Source organism: Aulonocara stuartgranti (genome assembly GCF_965226115.1).
Source record: "Aulonocara stuartgranti genome assembly, chromosome: 17".
Taxonomy (NCBI): domain Eukaryota; kingdom Metazoa; phylum Chordata; class Actinopteri; order Cichliformes; family Cichlidae; genus Aulonocara; species Aulonocara stuartgranti.
This window is the reverse complement of record NC_138953.1, coordinates 24,856,263-24,882,351: the sequence shown is the minus strand read 5'-3', so window position 1 is coordinate 24,882,351 and position 26,089 is coordinate 24,856,263. Positions and strand designations below refer to the sequence as shown.

The following is a 26,089-nucleotide window of genomic DNA, read 5'->3' as shown; positions in this document are numbered from 1 at the left end:
GAAACTAGGATTTTTTTTCCTCCATACTCTTAGAAATAAATTCAGTAAACCAGACTTTTAATTTCATTAGTTTCTGTAGCAAACTGTTATCAGTGGCATTAAACCAGAAAGCCTCAATCCTGTGATTTAAAACGGTTGATTTTTCTGGAGAAAATGAGTAATTATCCTAAAAAATCTGCCTACACTATCTATGCTAGAGGAACATGAGGACATGCTTTTTGACAAATTTCATGCACAGCTTGTGTATCTTGCCTTCTATCTTTTACTTGCTTCATTTATTCACTTTTTATGCCTTTGCTTAGTATTTTTGATATCCACACGAAGAACTAGCCTCTAAAACAAGCCTTAGACCTAAAGCAACCTCAGCAGTATAAATCCTATAAATCCAAATCTAACTAATATACCAGTTGTGGCTGTGGATATTCTACAGCTGGCATTTTTAAAATATAGTCATATTTTGTTAAAAATATCTTTATAATGTTCTTCTAATTCTTTGAAGAGGTGGCAAATATAAAGATCAATTCCCCTTCATAGAGGATGTGTCTCAAAGGCCCCGTAGCTTAATGCTGAATTCTGAGGGCTCAGAAATGTCAAAATTTCCATGTTGTCACACACAGACGGACAGACACTGGCAGAATTTCATGGCATGTGTTTGAAGTGTATCCCCCCAGAGAAAGACAACCCTGTCACTATCTGTTCACTGCCTTTTTCACTTATTGAAGATCTCAGCAGAGTGAAGGAAGCCGATGAAGCAAAAACAATAAACATATTGGACTGTTCCACCACAAGTAGATATCTTCAGCTTTCATTCATGAATGAATGTCAAAAGGTCTCCTAAATTTTGCAGGACTAGCATCTGGATGGTAGTCTGTGGATATGAGGCCCCCCATGTTTGCCACAAATAAGCAGGTTGTGCTCACAGAGGGGATTTAGGCAGCCAGTATATGTAGATTAGTGTGACTTGATCTAACCACAAAGGACGAATTACACCTTTCAATGAAATGACACTGCTGTTTGAAAATTAATGAAATTTCCACCACAGAATACAGTGTAGAGACCAAAGAAAGCGCTGCTTAGTTAAAAACCTCTTTGTTCCATAAAGTAATTGTATTTCTATAACAGGCCTGCAGATAAAAGTTTGAAAATCCAAGAGATGGTCCTGACAAAAGATCAAAAGCTTCCGCTGCAGTGATGAGTTCTTTTGGAGGGCGTCGGAGGATTTGAAAATTGAGCAAAGACAACACACCGTGAAATGCCATCGCATCAGGCAAGCACTCTGCTATGGCCAAAACATAAAGTGTCCCGTCTTCCTTTAATTCGCCATAAAATGATTTTCCTCCCCCCCTTTATTGAGTCTACTCATGGGTTAGCAGCCATGGTTCCGCAAATATTCATTAGGCGTAAATACAAAATCAGAGTGACTCACTGGCATCAGCCACCTTTTGCCCTATCAATTTGAATGCGTGGCATATTCGTAATTCATTCAGTTGCAGTAATGGGCTCTCGCCACTCTTGTAGTGGCAACCTTCAATAAAGGCAACTGCAATAATGGACTGGACCCTTTTATCCTCAGCATGCACTGCACTTACATCAATAGTAATGATTTCTTTTTCATCAAAATGTAAAAATAGTGTTGCGCCTTGTTCTTTGGAATTCTTGCCTCTAACATATTTCTCAGTATTAGCAAGGCTTTATGTGTTGCATGCATCCAGACAGTGAGATTGTACAGTTCACCTGGTACATACGAGAACAAGAGCAGTCTAAGGATGAATTGAGTGCATGGATCCAAGGTATATGGGTCCAGATTAGTTTGTAGAAACTAGTAGCATCTGACAGAACAGCAGGGGTTTAGCAAACTTTGGCTTAGCAAATGTTACTTAAGGGCATTTCTGAATTCTGTCGCAATTCCATAATAAAAAAAAGTTTTATAGATATCATCTAACTTAAAACCAACCCATTCTCATTGACAGGACATGAAACACTGTCATTTAGTCAAAGCTGCTAAAAATACTAAGACAGGCCTTTGGTTCCTTCTTACAATCACATTTAACCTAACTGGGTAGGCATCATTTGCCAACATGCAGGGTTAATATTGTCAAGCAAAAGGCAAGTGAAAACAAAGAAACTAAAGGTTCAAAGCACAGTTTTCAAACAGAATTTCTATGGCGGTCTTCTAGCTTGACGGACTTCTGATTTACTCTGTGAACTCTCCCGTCTACCAACATGGCGTTCAAAGCTCCTGAAAACGGGACCAGTAGTGCTAGGTGTACAATATTGCCACGGTGAGTGCATCAAAGGACAGTTTTTGAAAAATTAGAAGACATGTGAAAGAGTGGTAGTATTTAACACCTTTAGATGGGGTTGGGTTTCTCAAACATCTCTGCCATAATTAATAGTTTAATCAGTTAGTTGATAAACAGGAATATAACCATCAGCAGGGGGTTTGCTCTTGGTTAGATGAAATCAGCAGTACACGTTTGGTTTTTCATACATAGTTCATACATAGGTTAAAATACCTCTAAATAACTTGAGCTAATAACTTAAAAATAATAATAATTGATTTTTGTGTGATACAGAGCTTTGAAAAGGTCTTTAATTTCTTGGATTAATTTGCGGGGACTGGTTAGCACCAACTGATCTTTCAAAATAACTTTCAAGTTCTTTTCTTGGATGGTCAAAACAATATAAAGGAATCATAAAACAGATTGAGGCATTCATCATTACATCTGGACATCCATATACTGACTTATAATCAACCTTTATTCGACCTTTTAGTTATCACAAATGCTTTAGATCTCCTGATGTAAACTTCATTTCAAAGTTGAATTTATTATAGGCTTTTTTAATCCTCCACCTTCTCCCGGGAAGGTGGAGGGATTGTGCGCAAAGATGTATAGCAGGTATTAGAAAAAGACAAATTTGGCAGATTGTTGACAGACTCACTGAAGTGGGACAGCAGCTCACGAGGGAGTGAGTGATTTTTATCGTGTCTCTGTGCAGCTCCTCCTCATTTAGAGACAGCAGCTCTCTGAAAATGGGCCTAACGATGGCGTTCAGTTGAAAATAGTGAAAACACAAGGAATGGGAATTGCTATTATTTAATTGATTATAAATTTTACTACATGTGGCAGTCAAGAACTGCAAATCCAACATCTTTTGACATTAAAATACTATATGGATTTCAATATATTAATGGGGCCAATAACTTTTTAGAGATAAACTTGATTTGTTGGCCTGTCACCACCATTAGGCCTCACTTGTCAGAGAAATGGAGGTGCTGCCAAAAGGGACAAAGGGAAGGAATGGAAGATGGAGTGTTTATGAACAGCCAGTGATAAATTACATGGTGGAGGGTTTGATTAGCTTTTTATCTGCTCACGGGACTCTCGGGGATGAACAGAGACTGATGGGCTGCAGAGAGCTGACGTGCTGTTGTTTATTTGGATGGTGCATACTTGGCTGGAGTGTGGTGTGCCACAGAAAGATGAGCAGCAAAGGCTACTGTCTCAACATGAATTTAACAGCATTCTCCTCTCCCTGGTAGTGTCACTTGTCCCTTGAATCAGAAGTTATTTTAAGGTAGCTGCTCGGCACAAAATGCTATCACAGCAGGTACATTTTGCTTTGGTGAAATGAAATTTCTCCCTTTTGAATATCGTCTTTGAGTGGAAAGTTGAGTCTGGAGCCAGTTTGCTAACCTGGAGTGAGTGTGCGAGATTCTTGGGAGTTTAGAGTCATGATGTGATAATAATCCCAAAATAAATACAATAAGATATCATTAATCTCTTACATTCAGTCCTTTCATGTTCATGAAGGGAAGCACTCAACCCACGCTGCACATGTTCAAGGTCACCTTAAAAAAAAGAGCCTCTCATATGTAAAGAGATGGCGACTTCAAGCAGGTTAGAGTATACGTTGCTGGAAACAGAAGCATATTGAGGGGAGAAGATCTGCGTATTTACACTGTGCCAGAAATAGCTGAAAGGTAATCGCACATGAATAACAAGCTAAGGAAGAGAATTGTTGCAAAGAAGTCCCTGTGGATTCAAAACTTAATAATGGATCATTCCTGTATTATCCTCATAGAAGGCCTTAACTCTCTAGTGTCTTAGACAGAGCATGACTTGGCCAAAGCACATAACTTACTACTTGAAAACAGTGGTCTTTTAAAAGGTGATAAGAAAAAACATGAAAAATAATAGTTTCCATCCATCATCCATCCTTAGACTTTAACTTGCAGATTTCATATAAAAGATTGTGATATCTCCCACTGGCTGGTGTAGCTAGATGTGATGATCAAAGTGGTGGAAATAAGGAGAAATGAGGGACACTGCCCACTCATGCCAGTCATACATTAAATGCACTTAAGCCTTCTTTTTGAATGTAATTGGGGCCGTAATTTACAAAATCATGAGGAAATTGTTTTCTTAGTTCACAGTTCAAGAGTTTGTGGGCTGTTTTCTCCTGGCTGTTCTTCATATCCAAAGATCTTTTTGTAACCATGGTGCCCGAATTAGGAACAATGCATATTTAAAACACTTCCACATTAGCTTCCAGGTCTTAAAAGTGAAGGAGTATATTTCCTGGGTTTCCAACATTGTGGCTGTGCTTTTAATACCTCCAAACAAAGGTGCACTTGATGCGTTCTGACCGACCTTTGAAAAAATACTTTCACTTTTAAAGAAACTTCAACATAAACATGACTTTGTTAACTTACCAGAAAAATCCTCAGTGCATTTTCAGCTTAAAATACTTTTTTTGTAAACGAAAATTCACTGAAATGCCAATTCAGTCAAAAACACGTCTAACCCCCTAATTACTGTTTTATACATGGTGATTATGTTCACAATCTCAGAGTTTTTATAAGATTTGTCATATTTTGCAAACTTACATCTCTCAACATCTAACAAAAGTGAAGCTTAACTTTAGTTTGGTCTGTTCAGTGCATTTACAATCACACTGAACTGTGCAGTAAAGGGGTTTGCTTGCTTTTGCTGTAGGTGATAACCAACTATTTGTGTGTTTTGCTCCTTGTTTGTGTTACTCTAAAGAGCTGAAATCACAAAGGATAGCGAAACAGTGTGGCTTTGGAAATGTATCAATATGGCAGAACAACACTCCACCCTGTGTGTGTGCAGTCTGTCAGCATCCATTTCCTTCACTTAGAGCTAATACCCTGTATTGAGCAACAAGCAGGCGTGCTCGCAAACAGAAGCCAGGGCTAAATAACCATGCCTAATATAGCTTAGTATTCCTAGAATGGGAACCAGTACATCCAGAGTGTCTGAAACTGTTGGGCTAATCGGCCTTGATGAAAGTCAATGTGCAGACCTCATCTCCTCTCATCAATATATGGGATGGGAAACCAGAGGGCTTATATGCTGCTAAAATGGATATGGATTGATACTATTTACAAAGCTTGAAGCCCAGACACATATGTGAAGGGAGCATTAACCTCCTATTATTTTAATAACAACAGACATTTAAAGCAAGTCAACGGCAGATTGAAAGAGATCAGGATATTTGCAAGACATGAATCTGTTAATGTGCGTCTGTTTTAAAAAAACGGGGGCCATAATCGTAATTTCAAGAACCTCTCCGGCCAAACAGGCAATGTTTTTTGAACAGCGATCATTGCAGGGAGCTTTTAAATTACATTCAAGTGTTTACTCCAACTAAACTGGCAACTACATTACTATCCACTCCATTGTCTGTGGCCTTTAAGCAAAGCTTAACATTTAGTGAAACAGTGACAGACTCGCATCAATATGGGTTCATCCCACCAATCATTTATGGGGTTTTTTCTTCTATTGTGGCTTTTACTCATCCTGATAACGCCTGTAGTTTCATCACAGATTAGGTTCTGGTGCTGAAAGTCACCTATCAGCCTGTCTAATGGATGTGCAAAGTAGTAATGCTGCCAACTCAAAAGTCTGCTATTGAACTGGATAAAGCATCAGATTTGGGCTTATCTGCCTCATTAAACTTTGCAACCAGAGCATGTATGATTGTACGAGTCAGTGCACACTGACCACATACAGCTAGAGCATTTGCTAGCCTACCAACAGCTCCACAAAAACTGTCCTGAAACTCTTTTATAGCAGTACCTGATGCTTCCTTGTATTTATAAGGTATGCAAATAATGTTTAGATGTGTGTCTGCTAGTTTTAAAATACCTCATAGTTCGTAATGTACTCTTCATAACTTTGCTATATAATGGATTGCTTTTTGGCTTCCAGCCTCCTTATGACAAGATGCCTTCACTGTTCATAGGCTTTCATTATGTTGAAAGCTTCACAAAATTCAGAAATTTGTGCTTTATTATTGGTGTAAAATTCAATTAAAAGGCTTCAGCGCAGACTTCACTACCTAGCTAATTTGTCTAAATGTATTCCCAATTTTACTCAGACAGTCCTTGGACAAGAAAACTATGCAGTCGCTTAACTCGGGCTTTTAGCAGGAAAGATGAAAACAGAATTCTTCCAGTGTTCAAGTCTATTTGAGTGTTTCAAAAACCTTAATGAGCACCAAAGACAGTCATGCTTTCATCTTTGTAACCCTCTTTGAGTTTGCAGCCGTAGTTTTTATAGCAGAATACTAGAAAATATGTGAGGTTTTAGACTTTAATAGAACATAAACACTTAAAATGCTGCAATTCCTAAGTGGTGGGATTAGATATTTAACACAACCCATTTTCATATCTAACTGGCAAAAGCTGCAGTCGTGGTTTGTTTATTGTGTTATAACTAGACCCCTTGACACATAATATAATATTCACCAGACGGCATACCGCTGACAAACTCATGGATATCCAGACTATTAATAATTGAAAAGGGCACAGGTGTCAATGCAAATATGAGGGCAGGCTTAGATGCATTATAATAATTAATAAACAGATGGGACATAGAAAGAAATTTGACATGTTTTGTGAGGAACAGAAAAAGTCATGTCAACATTTAATCAGTGACATCTGAAAACTTCTGTGCTGGGCCCCAAAGGAGATACTTTGAGTACAACAAATCTCAGTGTCTGAAAGTTGCCAGCAGATATGACTGTTATTAACTTCTGGGAAGTCAAAACTGTAAACACAGAGTAAGTTATAGCTGTATAACAATGACATTTTGCTAGTTGTATTACTTAACCGATTCTAAAATTGATCAACTGGATGTCCTCCCAGTTTAATGGAATGGCAGTGAAGCACAATAAATGTTAAATACATTTTGCTTATACTAGACAGCTATTTATGTGAATGTACCATGACTGATACAGTCTAGTCTTCAGTGGCAACTATATTGGATATTTGCTGATAAATTAAAATTTAAAAAGTAAGAGACATGAGAAACACCCTTCTTCAACTATAATGTGAGTGTTTGTTACCTCTAGATCCCCTGTTGGCAACACATGTTTGAATCGCAATGAACACAACAAGCCAATCTGAAAGTCGGGCAGAGCTCGAATGATTAAATCGAAAACGAAAAGTAAGAAGTACAGCAGTCCCTCGTTTATCGCAGGAGTTACGTTCTAAAAATAACCCACGATAGGTGAAATCTGCGAAGTAGCCAACTTTATTTTTTACAATTATTATAGATATTTTAAGGCTGTAAAGCCCCTCACTACACACTTTGGATGAACATTTTCACACTTTTCTCTCTTGTTTAAACATTCTCAAAGTTCAAATCTTTGTAGAAAAATAAGTCCGGTATTACAGAATGAAACCAAAGATCAAACCCTGTTTTCAGGTCCAGAACGTGGGAATAGAGCAGCTGCGAGAGAATTCAACATTAATGACTCAATGGCACGGAAGTGGAGGAAGCAAGAAGAATGCCGCATAACGTTTCGTCGACATTGTTGTGTTTGTTGGGGAGAAAACTTACAAACATACAGTACTCCCTCTTCAGCACAGATGATATTCAGTTACATATCTCTTTTAAGTCCCAAGATGTTTCCAAATTACACATTTTACAAAGGTGCATGGATTCCATTAGAGGTTGGATGGCTGATAACTTTCAACTAAATGAGGAGAAAACTGAAGTCCTCATTTGTGCTCCTAAAAAAATGGTACCTGTGGTTATGGAAAACGTAGGCCCTCTCGCTACATTTGCCAAATCTTCTTTTAGGAACCTTGGTGTAACTTTTGACTCAGCTCTGACTTTGGACGCTCATGTTAAATCACTGGTTCGCTCCTGTTTTTATCATTTAAAAAATATTGCTGAGTCCCATTGTATCATGCTCAGAAATGGTCATCCATGCATTTGTCTCATCTCGTTTGGATTATTGTAATTCTTTGTTCATTTGCCTCTGTGGATCATCTGCAAGTTGTTCAAAATGCTGCTGCAAAGCTTCTGACCAAGTCGTCTTAATCCTCTCACGTTACTCCTCTGCTGATGCAGTTGCACTGGCTCCCCATAAAATTCAGAATAGATTTTGACTTTGACATTCAGGGCTCTGCATGGACAAGCACCAACCTATATCAGAGATCTTTTACATCCTTACATCCCCAGCAGGTCCCCGAGGTCATGTGATCAGGGCTTCTTGGTTGTCTATCATACGAGGCTGAAATTGAAAGAGCGTTTGTAACTGTAGCTCCCAGACTGTGGAACTCCCTTCCTTTGACCCTGAGATCTGTGGACTCAGTGGTTTCATTTAAAAAACAGCTAAAAACTCATCTTTTTAAACTTGCTTTTGGTTGAATTCTGTTTTTATGTTTTAGCTTTTCTGTGAAGCGTGTTGTGATTTTTATCTTGAAAGGTGCTATACAAATAAAATTTTACTTACTTACGACAACACTGCTTCAGCTGAATTCTGTACTATACAGGAGACACAGCGTGGAGGAGATTGATTGACAGTGGTCTACAGCCGATCAGGACGCAGAACACAATGTGCTGTAAAAAAACCAACCAAAAAACCCACATGTAAAATTGCATACAAAAGAAATCCTCGAAACAGCGAGGTCGCGAAAAGTGAAGGACCACGTTATAGCGAGGGACCACTATAGTACAGTTATTTGACAGTTATCTATCGATCATTTGCCTCTAGCACTTGCAGGGGTACACCAAGTTGTTCCCAGGCCAGCAAGAGACATTCTCTCTTCAGTGTATCCCGGGATTCCTCTTGGTGGGACATGCATCACCTAGTAGCTCACTTAGCAGATGGCCAGGAGCTCTGGTCTGGTGCCCACACCACCTCAACTGAGATATTTCAATGTGGAGGGGAGTAGCAGCTCCTCTCTGAGCCCCTCTTTGTTGGCTGATGTCCTCACTCTATCTCTAAAGCTGAGCCCAGCCACCCTTCGTAGCAAACTAATTTCCGCCGCTTGTATCTGTGATCTTATTCTTTTGCTCACTACCCAAAGCTCACGACCATAGGTGAGGGTAGGAACATAGATCGAAGGGTAGATTGACAGTTTCACTTTTCACACCGAGCTCTCTTTGCACCACAACAGACCAGTGTCTGCATCAGTGCTGATGCCGCCCAAGACGATGCGCTCCAGTTTTAATGAGTGAAGTTCTACAATTTTATTCCATTTTTACTTGTTAATTGATACTTATCAGTATCTGTGTCTGTGAGATGCACTCATTACACCCTAATACTGATTCCTTAGTATCTTCCACCTCTTGTCAAAACGGTCTTATTGTCTGGTTGCAAAAAACCCCAAAATGTCGATGCCAAAATGCTAAACTAAAGGCTATGCCAGGTCCCAGCACAGGGACTTTCGTAATGGGGACGGTTGAGTAGTCACTAGTAATTGTCACGTTGGCTGTCCAGACCTGTCAGCATCTTATAACCCTTGCAGTGTTCTGTGACGTCTGTATGACTCCTGTGAGAAAGAGGGGATGTTTGGCACAGGGGGTGGAGATGACACAGCTCTGAAGTGTTTCCAGTTCACTACAGGCAAGAGCTTCCTCCACCCAGCCCCCTGCCCCTCTTTTGGCTCCAGAAACAAGCAGTAAAAGGTCAAAGAAACCTATGCTGCCTGACATATTACCTGTTTATCTTCTCCCAAAAAATCCCCATTGACCTCCAGTCACGTTCTCTACCTCCTGAACTCAGCAGAACTTATTCAAATTAAACGTATATTTTAAATATATCTATGGATTGATCACTACCTTAGAATTATATGGGACACCCAGGCTTCATTTATTAGTTTTCTGTTTGAAACAGCTACTACATCCCTCTGGGTGAATATACACTATTATAGGACCACAGAAAACAGATGAATTACCTCTGACGTGATTGTCTAACAGTGCCCTGTTTTCATTAGCACTCACCTTGTTCTCTTTAGGCTCTATCTCAATGTGATGCTCGTATCTACTGTATGTTGTGAAAATCCAGTGGGTCAGTTATTTAGACCTAGAATCAGGAGCATTGTTATTTAGTTAAGGAGAACGTCTGTTTGCTTTAAAAAATTCAGAATCATCAAATTTGTTGATGCTTTTATTATCCCTAAATAGAATGAACTGTAAAAAATATAATCACATACATCTAATAAGAAACTATAGCTGATGCTGATGACACACATCAGCAGATTTTGCAGTGCAGATAGGCTGTTTTGGTACTGATGGTTGCAAACTCCCCTTGAGTTTTTGGAGAAAAACACCATATCTACCATCCTTGCCTATGCAGTTAATTAGAGTCCTTAATCTTCACCCATAATTGTAGCTCAATATGTGTTAAATGACGACAAAGATACTGTAGCCCCCCCTGCTGTACAGGAGCATACAATGTCCAAGCAATGTTTAAGATAACGAGCGAGAGGCAGGAGAGAGAGAGAGCGCACCATGGCTTAATATTTTTAGGCTGCTTGCTTCTGCTCCGCTGCTTTGTAATTATGCATGCAACTGGCACACGGCAAGTTATTTATACTGTGGAATGTGTTGCCCAACTGCCATGAATCTTCTGATTGGTGCAATTGCTTTTCTAGGTCAGACAGTGGATCGCATGCGCACACTCACACAGACAAATATTCCCTTTCTCGCTCCCACACAGCCAAATGCTTCCACCGGGGAAGGTGATGTGCATTATTCGCCTGGTTGCTCCTCTTCCTCCCCAATCTAAATATAAACGTGACTCATAGCAAGCCATGGCACTTACACTGACTCAAGATGGCGGCATACCTTCAGTGGTTCTTTACTAAGTGTGACAGGTCCTCTTTCCTCCATTGGCATAGTTTTCTGTTTTTCTTCCACCCTGTTCCTTACTGTAACAGTGTTACAGTATTCTACCACCTGTCAGTGGATGGATGATAATTCCTGTTGCCTAGGATTAATGTATAGGTAATAAACGTGGCAGTGCCAGCTGTTACGAGTTGCTCGGTGACCCCCCCAGGAGTGGTGATCAGGTGGGTGCTCATCTGGCGGCTGCAAAGGCAGGATGAATCTTGGCTCTGCCCCATCGCCTCTCTCCTTCTCTCTCTCTTCCTCGCTTTCTCTTCGTACTGGTCTCTTTCTCTTTCTGCCTGTCTACGGTGTCCCCTGAGCTTGGTGCGTCTGTGGCCTCTGACAACAAGTGTTGTAAAGGCACCAAAGGAGAAATATATCATTTTAATCATTTTGCACCTCACGTGTGGTTTCAAGGTTAGCAGAGGTGTGGATGAAAGTCTGCATCAGCAACTGTGAAAGGTAATATAAGTCTACATATAAGCCCTAGTTGTGAATAAAAAACAATTAGTAGATTTTAAAAAGAAGGTTTTATGATAGTTGTTGTTTGGCACACTGTACATAAACCATCGCTTGATTTAGCAGTGTGCAAGGCAACCAGCTGATCAGAGTCTCTAAAAGAAATCATGATCAAACCATGCTACCAAGCTCAAACTTTGAAGTGGAATTTAAGCTTGTTAGCAACCCTGAAGTAAGCCTTTATCGTACATATATTTTGTTGTTAATCACTATATCAGATTAACTTGCAAACAGTCTCTGACCCTTTTCTCTTCTTACCTTGCAATCCATCTGTTCAAGCCAACTGCACTAAAAAAAAAGAAAGGTTCCCTTATGAGGCTGCTTTGAAGCCAGTGCATTGACAGTCTGAAAGGAAACCTATGAAACATTGTCAGTTACTACTGCAGTCCAGCTAGTTATGTGAATGAAGGTAGCATCCAGGCGTGCTAAGATGAATGCTGACTGTTTGTCGCAGAGTCTCTATTCTCATATGACTGTTGTTGGAAATAGATCTTAGGGGCTGGAGTACAGGCTTCTCCTGTGTGATTGGTTCGACAGAAGCCCATGACAACACTCTTTTGAACGTATTTCAGTCTAGCCTGTTGGCCTGACTTCCAGCTTTGTCACAGTATCGATCATCTCAATTCCACCAGCAATGCCTCAATGGTCATTGTTTCAACCTTGGACATTTTTTAAAATTTTCTGCTCTTTTGTTGTCACCATTTATCACACTTCAGTACAACACGCCCCTCCCCTTCATGTCGAAAAGTAGGATAATGGAAAAGATAGTTTTGATAAGATTTACTTCATTTTGTTAGATTATTATCAGAATACAAATGGAAATCTGGCTCCTTTATTGTTGTTGTTGTATAATTGAGTTCTTGACTGCCTTGTACTCTGTGGTTGAGGTCTTTTTTTCACCACAATACAGGCAGACTGGGCTACATTTCAAAATACTGACCACAAACTTGACACCTGGAAAAAGTTTTGTTAAATAAGAAGTGCAGCAACTTTTTTATTAAAACCTAACCTAGGAGTGGCCTATGTGACCAAACAGACCATTTCACAAAAAGCCAGACTGAAAAGTTAACTGTGTTCACTTCAGTACAACGTCATAATACACGTGATATCTTTATTGTTGTTCTTTCGTGCGGTCAAACAGACAAAACAGCCCCTCGGCCGCCACCTGAGCAATGAATCAGATTTGGGCCATGAAGTTTGCAGTGTGAACGCAGCCTGTTCTCTTAAGGACGGGCAACAGTATTAAAGGTAGGGACACACAGAACAGAGAGGCTTGGAGTGCAACACACATCCAGGGAGTGTGACTTCACTTTCATCTGATGACTCAGTCTTTGAACAGTAAAGAGTTTTGTTTTTTTGAACGTTAAAACGTTATTGTTATACATCTTGTAGAATCTTTAAATCCTTTACTTGCTTTTTAGATTATGAAAGCTAAGCAGCCGCCTCTGGACTGATGCTGTTTGGTTGGTTTTTCTAAGGCTTATTTTGTGCTTGGTCAGATTTGTCCTTTCGTTGCATCTAATCAATTAGTCCAGGGTCAAACTGGACTAATTGTTAACTGTTAACAGGCAGTAACAGGAAACAAAATGTGTGTTCAAAAACCATTTTCAGGTATAAGTTTGGCATGTGTAAGTCTACACTGACTGTAGCACCTAAACAGCCATTAAAAAAAGTTTAATTACTTTATAAATGCATGCAACTGCAGGTGTAATTTAAATTTATGTCCAAGATGAAGTATTTTGTGGCATTTTTGCACACGTCATGTATATAGCATTTAGCATATAGCATGCATAGTACATAAAAATTGTGATTTGTGATTTTCCACAAAGTTTCCAGAATAAACTGATGAATATTAATCTGGGCACATGCTGCTCCTTTGCAGTCATCTCCTCACATCCACCACCTTCCGTACCCCTTCACACTGGTGTAATAGCGCAATATTGAGAAGCAAATATCCTGGGAGGTTAGTGCGAACTTGATGTGGCCAACATAAATTGGATTTGCATGCGATTTGAAGGGGAACACTAGCTCAGTAGGAGCTGCCATGCAGGGGTAGCAGGTCCTCTCTTGACTCAAAATGCTTCTCAGGAGGGCTTCCTCTGAGTTTTTTTTTTTTTTTTAATCCTCATTGATTTAATGTTGCCTTGTTTGGACTTGAATTACCACAGAGATTAATGTTATTTTATTTGTTTACCTATCAGATCCATTTTATCGTGAAGCACATCCAGCTACAACAAATGGAACAATCCTGCTGTAAATTATAACCAAATTATTTGAACTCAATGGAAATTTTAATGGGTGAATTTGTTCTTTTAGGGTTTTGTTTGTGTTTTGTTCTTTTGTTTTTTTTTTTAAAGAAAAAAGTTACAATATTAGTGTAATAAATATACATAATATACTGTGTGTTGCTGTGTGTAGGTGTGTGTATAATTAATTTCAATCAGAAACTATGAGATGCAGCCTGTAATCGAATTGCCTAAATGGAGCATAATTCCCTGGGAGAATGTGTTTCAGAGAAATGCTTTCAGACAGCAGAGATTTATGTAAAATATGTGTGTCAACATCAGGAAAATCGCCCTTATATGTCTTATACAGTCTCTATGAATGCCACCCTTTTATGGTCTGGCAGCAGTTCTGTCCAGCACAGACTTGTTCACATGATGCAACAGACCACCTTATATAACACTCATCTCCCCTGGAACTGGAGCAGAAAACCACCAGAGCCAATCGTAAGCGCTCCCCTTCCCATTCCCAGAGAGTTTACCACCTTTCAAAATAAGATTGTCTAAATACATATGCAGAACACATAATCAGAACAGTAATTTAACTTCCTGAACAATGGCTGGTTGCATTTTCATTAGGCACTAATTAGTAATCAATACATAATTTTACGAGAGAGGGCTGTTATAGTGTTGGTAATTGCTTCTCATAATATGCTGAAATGCAAATAGAATAGGATCAGTTCTCAAGTTGTGGGCTGAGGCTGAGCATGGCAACAATGGAAGGCTTTGTTTACCAAGCACTGATAATGAATGTAGTGTGGCGCTAGGAAATTACAGTCCTCATTTTGGCATTTCCTTTGGACATTATTTTTTGATTAAAAGGAGAAAATGGACATCCAGGAATAAAATATTGACTGACATTCATTATATGCACGACAAAAGCTAAAGTTGAACCTACAAAAATGAAAGCAATGTTGATTTAAAAATGAAGATGTATATATTTATCCACGAAAATCTTCTTATATAGACTTTCGGTTGGCCAACTCAATTTAAATGTATATGGTCTCTATTAAAGACTGCATTTGTCTGCATAAATATGATACTGTGGTATATTTATTACAGTTATCATTGAAAACTATATATTCTGAGAACATTGAAAGAAATCTGTGTTAACAAACCAAGAAGTAAAGATTTACTTTATACCCTTTGTTATGTGAGTGAACTGTTACTATCACGGTGTTCCTGAGGAGCCTCGGTACCTCATACAGTATCACTGGACTAAACGCTGGACTCAAAGGCACAAAGGAGGAGAAATCAAAGGTGGCTGCAAAGACCACGGCAGCCAAGAGTTTTACAGAACAAGATTAGCCTTAGCACTCCAGATAGAGATGTACTAGACAGATTAGTGACTGACTTTAACCCTTAAGCATGCTTAAGTCATTTTTAAAATGTCGCATTATGAATTTAAACCTGCATATGATCAAATAGATTAGAAATTGATTAGATGATCTTACTGACCACACACACGATCTTAGAAGTCCTGCATTTGTATCAACATCATTAAAAAGGCAGTTGCTGGATTTTTGAGAACTTTTTTAACCAAACTAGGTTAATGTTGTCTCAGAACTGACAACAGAAGGTTCTCACTGGTTAAAACAAACACAGAAGGAAAATTGTGTATAGTGTCCCGATTGTGTCCTCTGAGGCAAGTACTTTGGGAATTTGTAACAAGCAAATATTAGTGTGACTGCATAAAAAGTAATGAATGAAATGTAAAATTACTACAGAGGAAAAAAATGACACAAAGCTAGTACCTAAAGAAAAAAGCTTGCACAGCTTCTATCATGTGTTCAGTTTCCTACTGTGAAATAATGCAGGAGCCATAGACAGCCTGTGCCTGATAAAGGTGTGGAAGTTAGAAGGTAGTGGAGCTTTTTGCAGAGATAGAAGTGTAGGTGTTATGATCATCTGCACACATTTTTCTGCTGCTTTCTGGGTTCAGGATTAGGGGGCAGCAGTCTAAGCAAAGAGGCCCAGACCCCTCTCTCTCCCCCGCTACGTTCTCCAGCTCATCAGGGAGAACACTAAGGCGTTTCCAACCCAGCTGAGAGAGATAATCCTTCTGTCGTCTCCTGGTTTTGCCCCAGAGTACATGCTACCTTCTTATCTTACAGGAATCTGAGAAGCATTCTAAGCAGATGTCCGAACCATCTCATCAATGTGGAGTTCTACACTAAACTCCTCCATTTCCTCCAGTAAGAATCCAGTCACCTTTTAGAAGAAGCTCATTTCCACCACAGTCTTATTCTTTTAGTCATTATCAGTCTAAATGGTCTTTTCTGTCATCTGGAATGGCTTCAAGGCTTATTTCTGCAGATATGTGTACAGGTGTGGCTTTAAATTCTGACTTGTGGCAGACTGTGGCAGAAGCATGATACATTAATGATAAAGTGATAGAGGGAGTGATGCAAATGTTTTTTTTCCTCTCTCCACTTCACAGTTCTTGGTATGCATCTTTCCCCCAAAACACATTTTTCACCTGCAGTAATGTGAATAGACATGATAGCAATTCAATCATGGATTCAGGCTTGTGTAGACCTCTACTATGAATGTGCAGAATACACAAAGATGACATGAATCTACTCATCTCTCTCTGTAAGAACTGCTGGAGTATTCCTCTAAAGCAATCACTTACACTCAGTGTCCCTCTTGAAAAATAGATTCTACACTGCCCTAGCTTGCTGCAACTTGAAGCTCAAATTCATATCGAAGCCTGAAACCCTTTGTGAGTTTATAATGAAAAACAGTTCAGCTCTTCCAGAGTCCACACCCCTGAGTGAAGCATATTCAAGCTGTTAAAGCTTGCAGGAACCACACAGCTGATTTGATGTCTCCGAATGTCACTATCCACAATAAGACTATTGATGTTTAGCAAAACTATCGACTCAGTAGCTAATTAGTGTGCCATCAGAGGTTGAACTTAACTGTGCTGGATACGCTCCTCTTTATTTTACTGGTTTGATTATTTGCAATGTTGTTTTGCAAAGTTCAGAATGTGTTGCATTCAGAGGCACTGCGACAATACATTCTTGATCAAATCTATAGGTCAAATTAGCATTTAATTTGTAGCAAAAGCAGCATGTGGCTCATAATTCACAGCCCTCATAAATGTCGATGCTTAAAAAAATCTAAAGGTTTGTTACTTAATACGTATTCAAGTCTGCTCAAATTAAAACAGAGAAGCTGCACTAATGTAGCCTCTCTGTCTCATCTGCAGCCCTCTTCTCTGCTAATTATGGATAATGGACACAAGCAGGGGAGGTACAGTCCCTTCTGCCAGAATAAAAACAACTGATTAGGAAGACCCGAGCTGCGTCATAGAGAGACGAAGAGGGCTTCGGTCATCAGACGTACTGCACCTTTCTCTTTACTTTGTTATTTTGGTGCGTCAGATGATTGATTGTTCCGGCTGTAACCACACTACTCTCAAACGTACTTTTAGAAAGATTAGTATCTGGAAAGGTCCTTATTTACACATGATATAACATGAAATTGAGCAGAAGTTTTCTAAAGCACAATTAGTGAAAAATTTAATAATTAATCATAGGTCTTTTATGAATTGGCAAATCCAAGTAGGTGGATATAAGCCTGCATTCAGAAATACCCTTCTCAGGAAAAAAGCATTCTTGTGCTGAGAAATGAGGGGTATTTACAGGAATTTTCTAAAAGAAAATGGGAAAAAATTTTCACTTTTAGAGAGTAGTTAGTATATGTGCACATGCTTGTAGGAAAGCCTTCATTTCTTTGAGCAAACGTAGAGAGAGGTCTCTGTAGAAATGTTGTTTTATATCAGCTCAAATCAATGGGGACTGATGCTCAAGACAGTCAGCTAGCCAAATGTGTTTCCTCTCCTACCATTAATATTACCTGTCCATCCCCCTGGCATAGTAATGTTTGTCCTGTTTGTGCTGTTGAAAAGTGATGAAATGCAATGCAATGCTTTTATATGATGTTGTAGGTCCATACATACTACAAACAGGCCCTTTTTGGCTGGTGCTAGGTGGTAGCTAGGCAACCTGACGGTGTCTTGATACAGTACATCATGCATACTGTAACTGAAGTTTTGTGGATATAAATTAGACATTATAGCCATTAAAACAGGTCATTTTAGCTCATTGCTACATGATTACTGAGCAGCATAATGACATCATAATGTGTAGTATCATCATATCTGAAGCTAAGTACCAGTGTGCCAAGCGCCTTGTTCAAGTTCGGTTGCGTAGGAGGTTTCAATATAAGAAACATCCACATAGTCAGAGATATTTGTATAATTCCAAATTTTTAAAAACGAATAAAATCACTTTTCTTTTAAAAGCATGAACAATTCAGAGTGACACTACTTAAGCAGTAGTGTACATATATACATTGAATTTTTTGTGGGAGTGTGCCATTTTCATCAGCTCGAGAAAGGCTGGTGACTAGAGATGGACCGATCCGATATTACGTATCGGTCCGATACTGACCCAAATTACTGGATGGAATATCGGTGAGAAATAAAAAATGTAATCCATCCATTAAATATCAAAAAAGCCCCTCACAAAACTTGCTACACGGCGTAACTCGGCTCATAACCGTAGCACATCGCAGCAGTATGCATCACGTGATAGAGCGGCTGTGTGTATTTGTAGCCTCGCTACCAAACCAGCATTTCATCTCGGAGGAAGTTTTCCCAGAGAGAAGTAAAGCAAGTGTGTAAGTTCATCTGAATGTTTGTAAAGCATTCCCACGTTAAGCTTAACAACAGATATATGGAGCGACTGCCTCTCTCTCTCTCTCTCCTGCTGCTACTTCAATCGTGAAACTGATCAATGATCAGCTGATCGGCTTTTCTGTCGCGAGTCCGTCTCTCTTTTTAGTTTTTGGCCCACTTCTCACCAGAAAGAGGAAACCAGCGGCTGAACAACAGCAGCACTATTAAGCTTGATAAGCTGTTGTTAGAATTTATTTAATATTACTTTCTAGACCAGGATCTTTTTCTACGTAGCTGACGGCTGGTAACTGTGCAGGGGCGGATCTAGCAAAGTTTAGCCAGGGGGGCCGATAGGGCATGAACAGGGAAAAGGGGGCACAAAGACATACTTTTCTTTCTTATTCTCATTTAAAATGTCCAGCTTTTAATAAAAAATTATCCGAATCTTACACCCAAAGTTTTAATCTGATGTAAAATATATAGAAGTCCATTACTGTATATATTAACTATTAAGTCTAATATACCCTAGTAAGCTATAGTACTTTTTCCTTTGGGAAGATACCATCTGTGCAGTCTGCAATTCTGTTGAAGAAAGATGTTGAATCTATTTAATTATTCTTGAAAAATAATTTATTTCTGTGCATTTTTCCCCCTGCATCAAATTAAATTTGATTACATCGATTAAGCATCATGAGGTGGAGGGTGGTTCCCTATTTTTTTTTTGCTGGGAGTTTGCAACCCTATTAGTTAGGTTGCTTATAATGTCTGCTAAGTACTCTTTAAAATACCAGAATAGGGAGGATGGAGTAGGTTTAAGTTTATTAGATTGATCAGTGTTGCTGAACTATGAAATATTTTGGGCGCAGTGTATTTTTTACATACAGGTATAACAGAATAGCTTTAGTGTTGTTATTTATTTAAACTTGAGTATAAACTTATACAAAATGGAGCAAGATATTAAAAAAATGTTTTATTGATTAAAAAACACACTATATCGGATTCATATCGGTATCGGCAGATATCCAAATTTATGATATCGGTATCAGTATCGGACATAAAAAAGTGGTATCGTGCCATCTCTACTGGTGACCTGCAAGCTCACAGAACTGACCTTTTAAAACTTCTAAAACTATGCTGTGCTAACTGTGATTGTGTCCCATTAAACTGTAACTGTATTTGCGTGACCATTTTTATCTTTCTTTAAAAAAAAAAGTGTATGGATGAAGCTGTCAGGAACCCTTACCGTTTTGTCCATTTTGATCTGCCCAGCATTGTGCTCTGGTTCTTGACGAAACATAAAAGGGCATAAAAGGTCCAAATAGCTTGACTCACAGAATACTGAGTTTGCCTTTGTGATGGTCCACAGCCAGAATCTGAATGCACCCCGCTGGTTTCACCCAGATCTCCATATGGAAAAGGAAATAGGTTTGTCACATTTAACTGCTATTACGCTTGAAGAAATACTACACAAAAGTCTAAAATATGGTCATAGTGTGGCGAGTGTTTGCCCTTTTCATCATTTCAATGTCCCTGCTGTGAAAATAAGAATCGCTTATGTTGTCTTTACTATAGTCTTCACCCAAGAAATAATCCCAGCCAGTCTGTATGCTTTCTTGCAGACATCTAGCCCTTTGTTTTTAGGTGATGGTGAAAACTGTGTTTTATAACATATGCAGTAATGCAGTGAAACGGTTATGCAGTCGTTAGGGCAAATGCAAACTGATTTACATTGATTTACAGGTTGGATGGCGCTCGGAATGACTTGGGTGAGCTGGAGATGGTAATCAGTGTAACTGCCAGGCAGCACCAAATCATTTTCTGTCTCTCTCTCTTTTTTACTCTAAATTATATAAGGACAACCTCTTACGATAATTTTTTATGTGTATATGTACACTGACAGGTGATTTTATTTTGAAAAGTCCCATATTTTGCTCACAACAGTAAACTTTAATCTCCATCTACAATGCTCAGGATGGAAAATGGTCAGTGCTTTCTGAGGAACAAATCTCTGCAGAGGTTTACTGTATTGTCTACAGCGAGACTAATTCAATTCTCCCGTCCTTTGCTGCCAGCTTTATGTCCCAGTCAAAGCATGCTCTCATCAAACAAACTTGATTAAAAAAAAAAAAAGATCTATGTGGCTGCTGGATGATGAAGTTTATGTGCGTGTGTGTGGCTGTGTGGTTTTGTCCCAATGTCCTGACATACAAAAGGACCTTTGTTTATCCATTTAAATTCTGACAGAGGGCCAAAAAAGCATGTAGGTTACTCAGGGCCACAGAGATCGACCTCAGTGACAATAAGCCTGCAGTCTGTGACTCGGAAAACATGTTGCTGTTTTAGTATGAAAAGCTCAACAGTCTGTTTTGCATTATTCACTTTCAAGTGTTCAGTTAATCAACTTTAGCGGGAGGAAAGAGTGGATTTGATACGCTTGACATCAAGACAATATGGCATTGATGGAAAATGCATATAAAATATGGAGTGCATATTTCTTTGTGTGTGTTATTTTTTTAGTTAAAGGAAGAAAAGTTCTACTGAGCAGATTTCAACAGTTTTTCAGGCATGTGCATGATGGAGAGGTGAGATCAATGTTGAGGCATATTGTCTGGTGTGGAAACAAAGTTCATGGAAGCTCATTAGATGCCCCACCTCAAAGATTCCTAAAGAAAGAATTGGTGAGAAGGTCCAGCACAAAATTGGATTTCTTCTACTCTCTTAACTGCAGAATACCTACCACTCAATGTGAAACTAATGAACTGGCCCTGGATATGTGTCTGAGATCAAACACATGCACCCACAGTAGCAAGGGCAATCATACGCTTTAAGGATTATTGGCTATTTTCTTCCCTCTGCTCTCAAAATGAAAGAATATCTAAGCATCACTGCAAGTGTATTATATTTAAATAAGATCTAGTGCATGTGTGTTAGTCTATTTTGAGTGAGAATGAGTTGTGCTTATCACAAACTCCCAGTTGGTGGTTTCTTTTTGTTGGTAATGAAATGGCTCTGAAGGAGTAAAGTAGCAGTAGTTGTTATCTAAAGACAAAAACACCAGTTTATGGCCCAATAAAGCAATTTTAGTGCATGCTAATTCCATAGTTTTTTATGTAACTTTTTTTTCCCTCTTAGTGATCTTATCTGGATCCATTTATCTGGATCTTTTATATTGTTCGTTATCATTTTGATATTGCCCTTCTCAGATAGCATCAAGGCATTTTGAACAGCTACAAGAGTGTGAAGGCAGAAAAATCTTTAAGCAATCTGAAACCTCGGAAGGAAAAATCCAGGTTTTGGTGTCAATGGTGTGAAGCCTTGTTTTTTTCTAACTCTGGGATTTTCTTTGACTGTCAGCATTTAAAGCACAGGCAAAGATTTTACTTCTAACTTCTAACCTGCTGATTCTGTGAAGCTCCTGTTCCCTTTCTGAACTTAATGCAGAGGAGGTCTACAGTTATCAGGGCACTGGCAACGCTTATGCACTATGCACTTCATCACTCAGCGACCCTGCTCTGTAACGTCACTCGTCTGCCACGAGTTGATGTGACTCTACTGCAATAATACCGCTTACATGTAATATCTGCAGGGGAAGAAATTTCGCAAACTAACTTGTTGTAATAGTGGAATCCTATCGAAGTACCACACAATGGGATACTGCAATGGGACTGAAAATACCCAAATTAAAAGATTAACAGGTGTGACCAAGTAATTTTGTTCATATATTTTGTGTTAGCTTAGCAAAGCTGTGACACCATGGGTGCAGTGGGTAGCTGCATTTCCATTGATGCTCTCTTTAAATAAGGATTGTTACATTTTGACCAATTGTTACAAATCTTCCTAATTTTTTGATTTATCGTGAGTCAATGGTCATCTTAGTATAGTTTTAAAGCAAAGATGGGGGGGGGGGCATCAGGATGATACTTAATAACACGACTGCTTATATCTGGCAGAGGTAATTAGAAATAAAAACATGGCCATAATAAAGGGCTGCTTTAGATAAAAGACTCTTGTAGCTGAGATTAAATTATGACTTAAAATGTTTTAATATGACTTAAACAGAATATACATGCACTATAAAAAGTGTATGTAGTGCATATAATATCATATTACATCAGCATGATTGCTGCATTAAACATCTGATCTAAAGTTTGTGTTATCAGTGTTTTATGTCAGCCTTTCGCATTCATTTCTACGCTGTGCCTGAAGAGAGATAATTGCCTCTTAGCTAAAGTCTAACTTTGAGTTCATACGTCCCGTCCCTCTCTTCGACTCCATCAGTCGAGCACGCTAATGAGTGTTTCCTAGCAACAGTTAAAACAGGGCTAGTAAAGTCAGCATTGGCAAAAAGACTGCTACTCGCTGAGATCTTTTTCTTTTCTTCTCAACAAGCTATTCATGTGCCATCTGCATGCACGAACAATACCCGTTTTCACATTAACATCAGAAAGCTTGTTCTCCTCTGCCAAGATTTAATTATGTTGCATTCTAAATTAGCCACCATCTTGAAGCCCCAGTGCCATGTCTTTGATGCAGTAACATGGATGATGGGAAGAACTCATGCTGGACATGAAGCTGACAATATACACACATACCTATACATGCATAACACCTCACCCCACGTGTCTTTGCCTGCAACAACAACACGCTGATATAAATATATCCTGGACAGAACTGTGTTTTTTTTCACCCTGTAATGACTGCATGTGCACTCACACCAGGTGATGGTGTCCTGAGGGGTGGACATAATAGTTGGTTGTATGTATTTATAATTAAAATATGTGACACTGGTATTCTTCCCAGAATTGTAATGACTGAAATTATACCTTGTATTATCCCTTTTAACAAAGATTGAAAAGTGAAGGAGACCCTATCATCATGATCGCCACAGAGATCTGTGAGATGAGCCAAATGTGACTCAAATTAGCCTTATTGGCAAATAATCCACATTTGCTTCACACCTGTATGTGTTAGTCCCCATAGGGAAATAGTTCCTCTGCATTTAACCCATTCACCCAGTGAAGCAGTGGGCAGCCACTAATGCAGCGCCCGGGGAGCAGTGTGTAGGGACGGTACCTTGCTCAGGGGTACCTCAGGGTAGCCGTTCAGTGGAGTCGAACCCCCGACCTTCCGATCATGGGGCCACCACTCTACCTACTGAGCTATCCCTGCCCTTCACCTGTAGAAGCCAGATAATGCAGTTTGATTGTAGTATCATCCAGAGTGCAGACGGAGTGCTGTCATTCAGTGTGTTACATGAGAGGATTGAGTCCTGATCAACTGTAAGCAGACAGGAGGGGGATTTCAAAGAGAGTCTGATTTACTTTCTAGATTGGCTCGTTTTCTGTGAACCTATAAAACTGTGCGTTGGCAAACCGGTTTGTCTCTTAAGATTGTGTATCTCAGACAGTAATGCATCTTTCTAATGCACAAAGACAGGTCGTCTCTTACAGAATTTTGTTATTCATCTAGGTTTAATCCTAAGAGCATTGCCTCGAACGGCTTGGCCGAAGAGGTTCTGCTCCAAATACAACAGCGTTTGATGGATGTGTGCCTCAAACTGGGTCCATTCTTAGAAGAGAGGTTACCAGTGAGGCTGGCAGCATGCCACAAAATGGTCATGGTTGTCTCCTCTAATAACACATCAACTTATGCAAAGTCTGCTTACCTCTCAACTCATTTCAACTCGTGTACTGGGAAATAGTCACGTGTATCAGGTGGCTGAACCCCCATCCCTTTATATAATGTGGAAAAACATAATGCAAATGCAAAGGGTAAGGACTTAATCATTCAAGGGCAAAGCACAGGAGACGCAGGGATTGCAAGTGCTGTGTCATCATCATGCAGGGAGACCATCTGAATGTTATTATGCTATCTGATTTGAGTGCCAGCTTCAAGGGCATTTTCTGCCCAGGTACTGAAGTTCTTTGTGGCACTCAACCAGACTATCACACCTCCTCTATTCACCCTGCTCACTCCTCCCCACCCCCAACAACAGCATCCAATACACACTCAACACAAGGCTCCAGCCTGTCTCTCTCAACCACCCAGGTTAGGAGGGAACTGAGGAGGATTAATGGCAAGAAGGCAGCGGGCCCAGATGGCATCAGCTCGAGGGTCGTCAGGTCCTGCGCGGACCAACTGTGTGGGGTGATGGAGCACCTCTTCAACCTGAGCCTGAGGTTGGGAAGAGTCCCACAGCTCTGGAAAACCTCCTGTGTTGTACCAGTGCCAAAGACTTCACGCCCCAAGGACCTCAACAGCTACAGGCCGGTGGCTCTGACATCCCACCTGATGAAGACCCTGGAGCGGTTGGTCCTGGCTCAGCTTCGGCGCCTAACAAGCTCATCACTGGACCCACTTCAGTTTGCCTACCAGCCTGGCATTGGAGCGGATGATGCCGTCATTCACCTCCTACATCGTTCCCTCGCTCACCTGGAGACCGCTGGAAGCACTGTGAGAATCATGTTCTTTGATTTCTCCAGTGCCTTCAACACTATTCTTCCCTCGGTTCTGAAGGACAAGCTGGAGAACTCTGGAGTGGACCATCACCTCACTACCTGGATTTTGGACTACCTCACCGACCGACCACAGTATGTGAGGACTCAGGGCTGTGTGTCGGACAGGGTCGTCTGCAGTACGGGGGCCCCACAGGGAACGGTTCTGGCTCCGTTCCTCTTCACCATCTACACTGCAGACTTCTCCCACAATTCCACCCAGTGCTTCCTGCAGAAGTTCTCTGATGACTCTGCAATAGTCGGCCTCATCACTGATGGGGACGACAAGGAGTACAGAGGACTGACTCAAGACTTTGTGGACTGGTGCCAGCTGAACTACCTCCAGATCAACGCCAGTAAAACCAAGGAGCTGGTGGTAGACTTCCGCAGGCACAAGCATTCTCCACTGCAACCACTGAACATCCAGGGTATGGACATTGAGGCTGTGGACAGCTACAGGTACCTTGGTGTTCATCTGAACAACAGACTGGACTGGACTCATAACTCAGACGCCCTCTACAGGAAAGGGCAGAGCAGGTTGTACCTGCTGCGGAGACTCAGGTCGTTTGGAGTGGAGGGCCCACTCCTGAAGACCTTCTATGACTCTGTGGTGGCTTCTGCTATCTTTTATGGTGTGGTCTGCTGGGGCGGCAGCATCTCTGCTGGGGACAGGAAGAGACTGAACAGGGTGATCCGAAGGGCCAGCTCTGTTCTAGGATGCCCTCTGGACCCAGTGGAGGTGGTGAGTGACAGGAGAATGGCGGCTAAGCTGTCATCCCTGTTGGACAACGTCTCCCACCCCATGCAGCAGACTGTGACAGCACTGAGCAGCTCCTTCAGTGGGAGACTGCGGCACCCACGGTGTGGGACGGAGAGATTTCGCAGGTCTTTCCTCCCCACTGCTGTCAGACTCCACAACAAAGACTTTAACTGAACAAACACACACAT

At 40.2% G+C, this 26,089-nt stretch overlaps 1 protein-coding gene and 1 long non-coding RNA gene across 6 annotated transcripts in view; one reads left to right on the top strand and one right to left on the bottom strand.

Annotated features, from left to right (window-relative positions):
• syt1a (synaptotagmin Ia) overlaps nt 1-26,089 on the top strand; it is a 233,323-nt gene that overhangs the window by 37,375 nt on the left and 169,859 nt on the right. Inside the window, exon 1 of one of the 5 annotated variants that reach the window (XM_082510481.1) lies at nt 20,052-20,072. The exons of the other annotated variants lie outside the window; for them this stretch is intronic. The gene's annotated coding sequence lies outside the window, so the exon portion shown is untranslated. Of the gene's footprint in view, nt 1-20,051; nt 20,073-26,089 lie in introns of those variants that run through there. 5 annotated transcript variants of the gene reach the window in all.
• LOC309692211 overlaps nt 1-26,089 on the bottom strand; it is a 37,871-nt gene that overhangs the window by 975 nt on the left and 10,807 nt on the right. The window contains exon 2 of the long non-coding RNA XR_014272247.1: nt 19,891-20,050. This is a non-coding gene — a long non-coding RNA (uncharacterized lncRNA). The remainder of the gene's footprint in view (nt 1-19,890; nt 20,051-26,089) is intronic.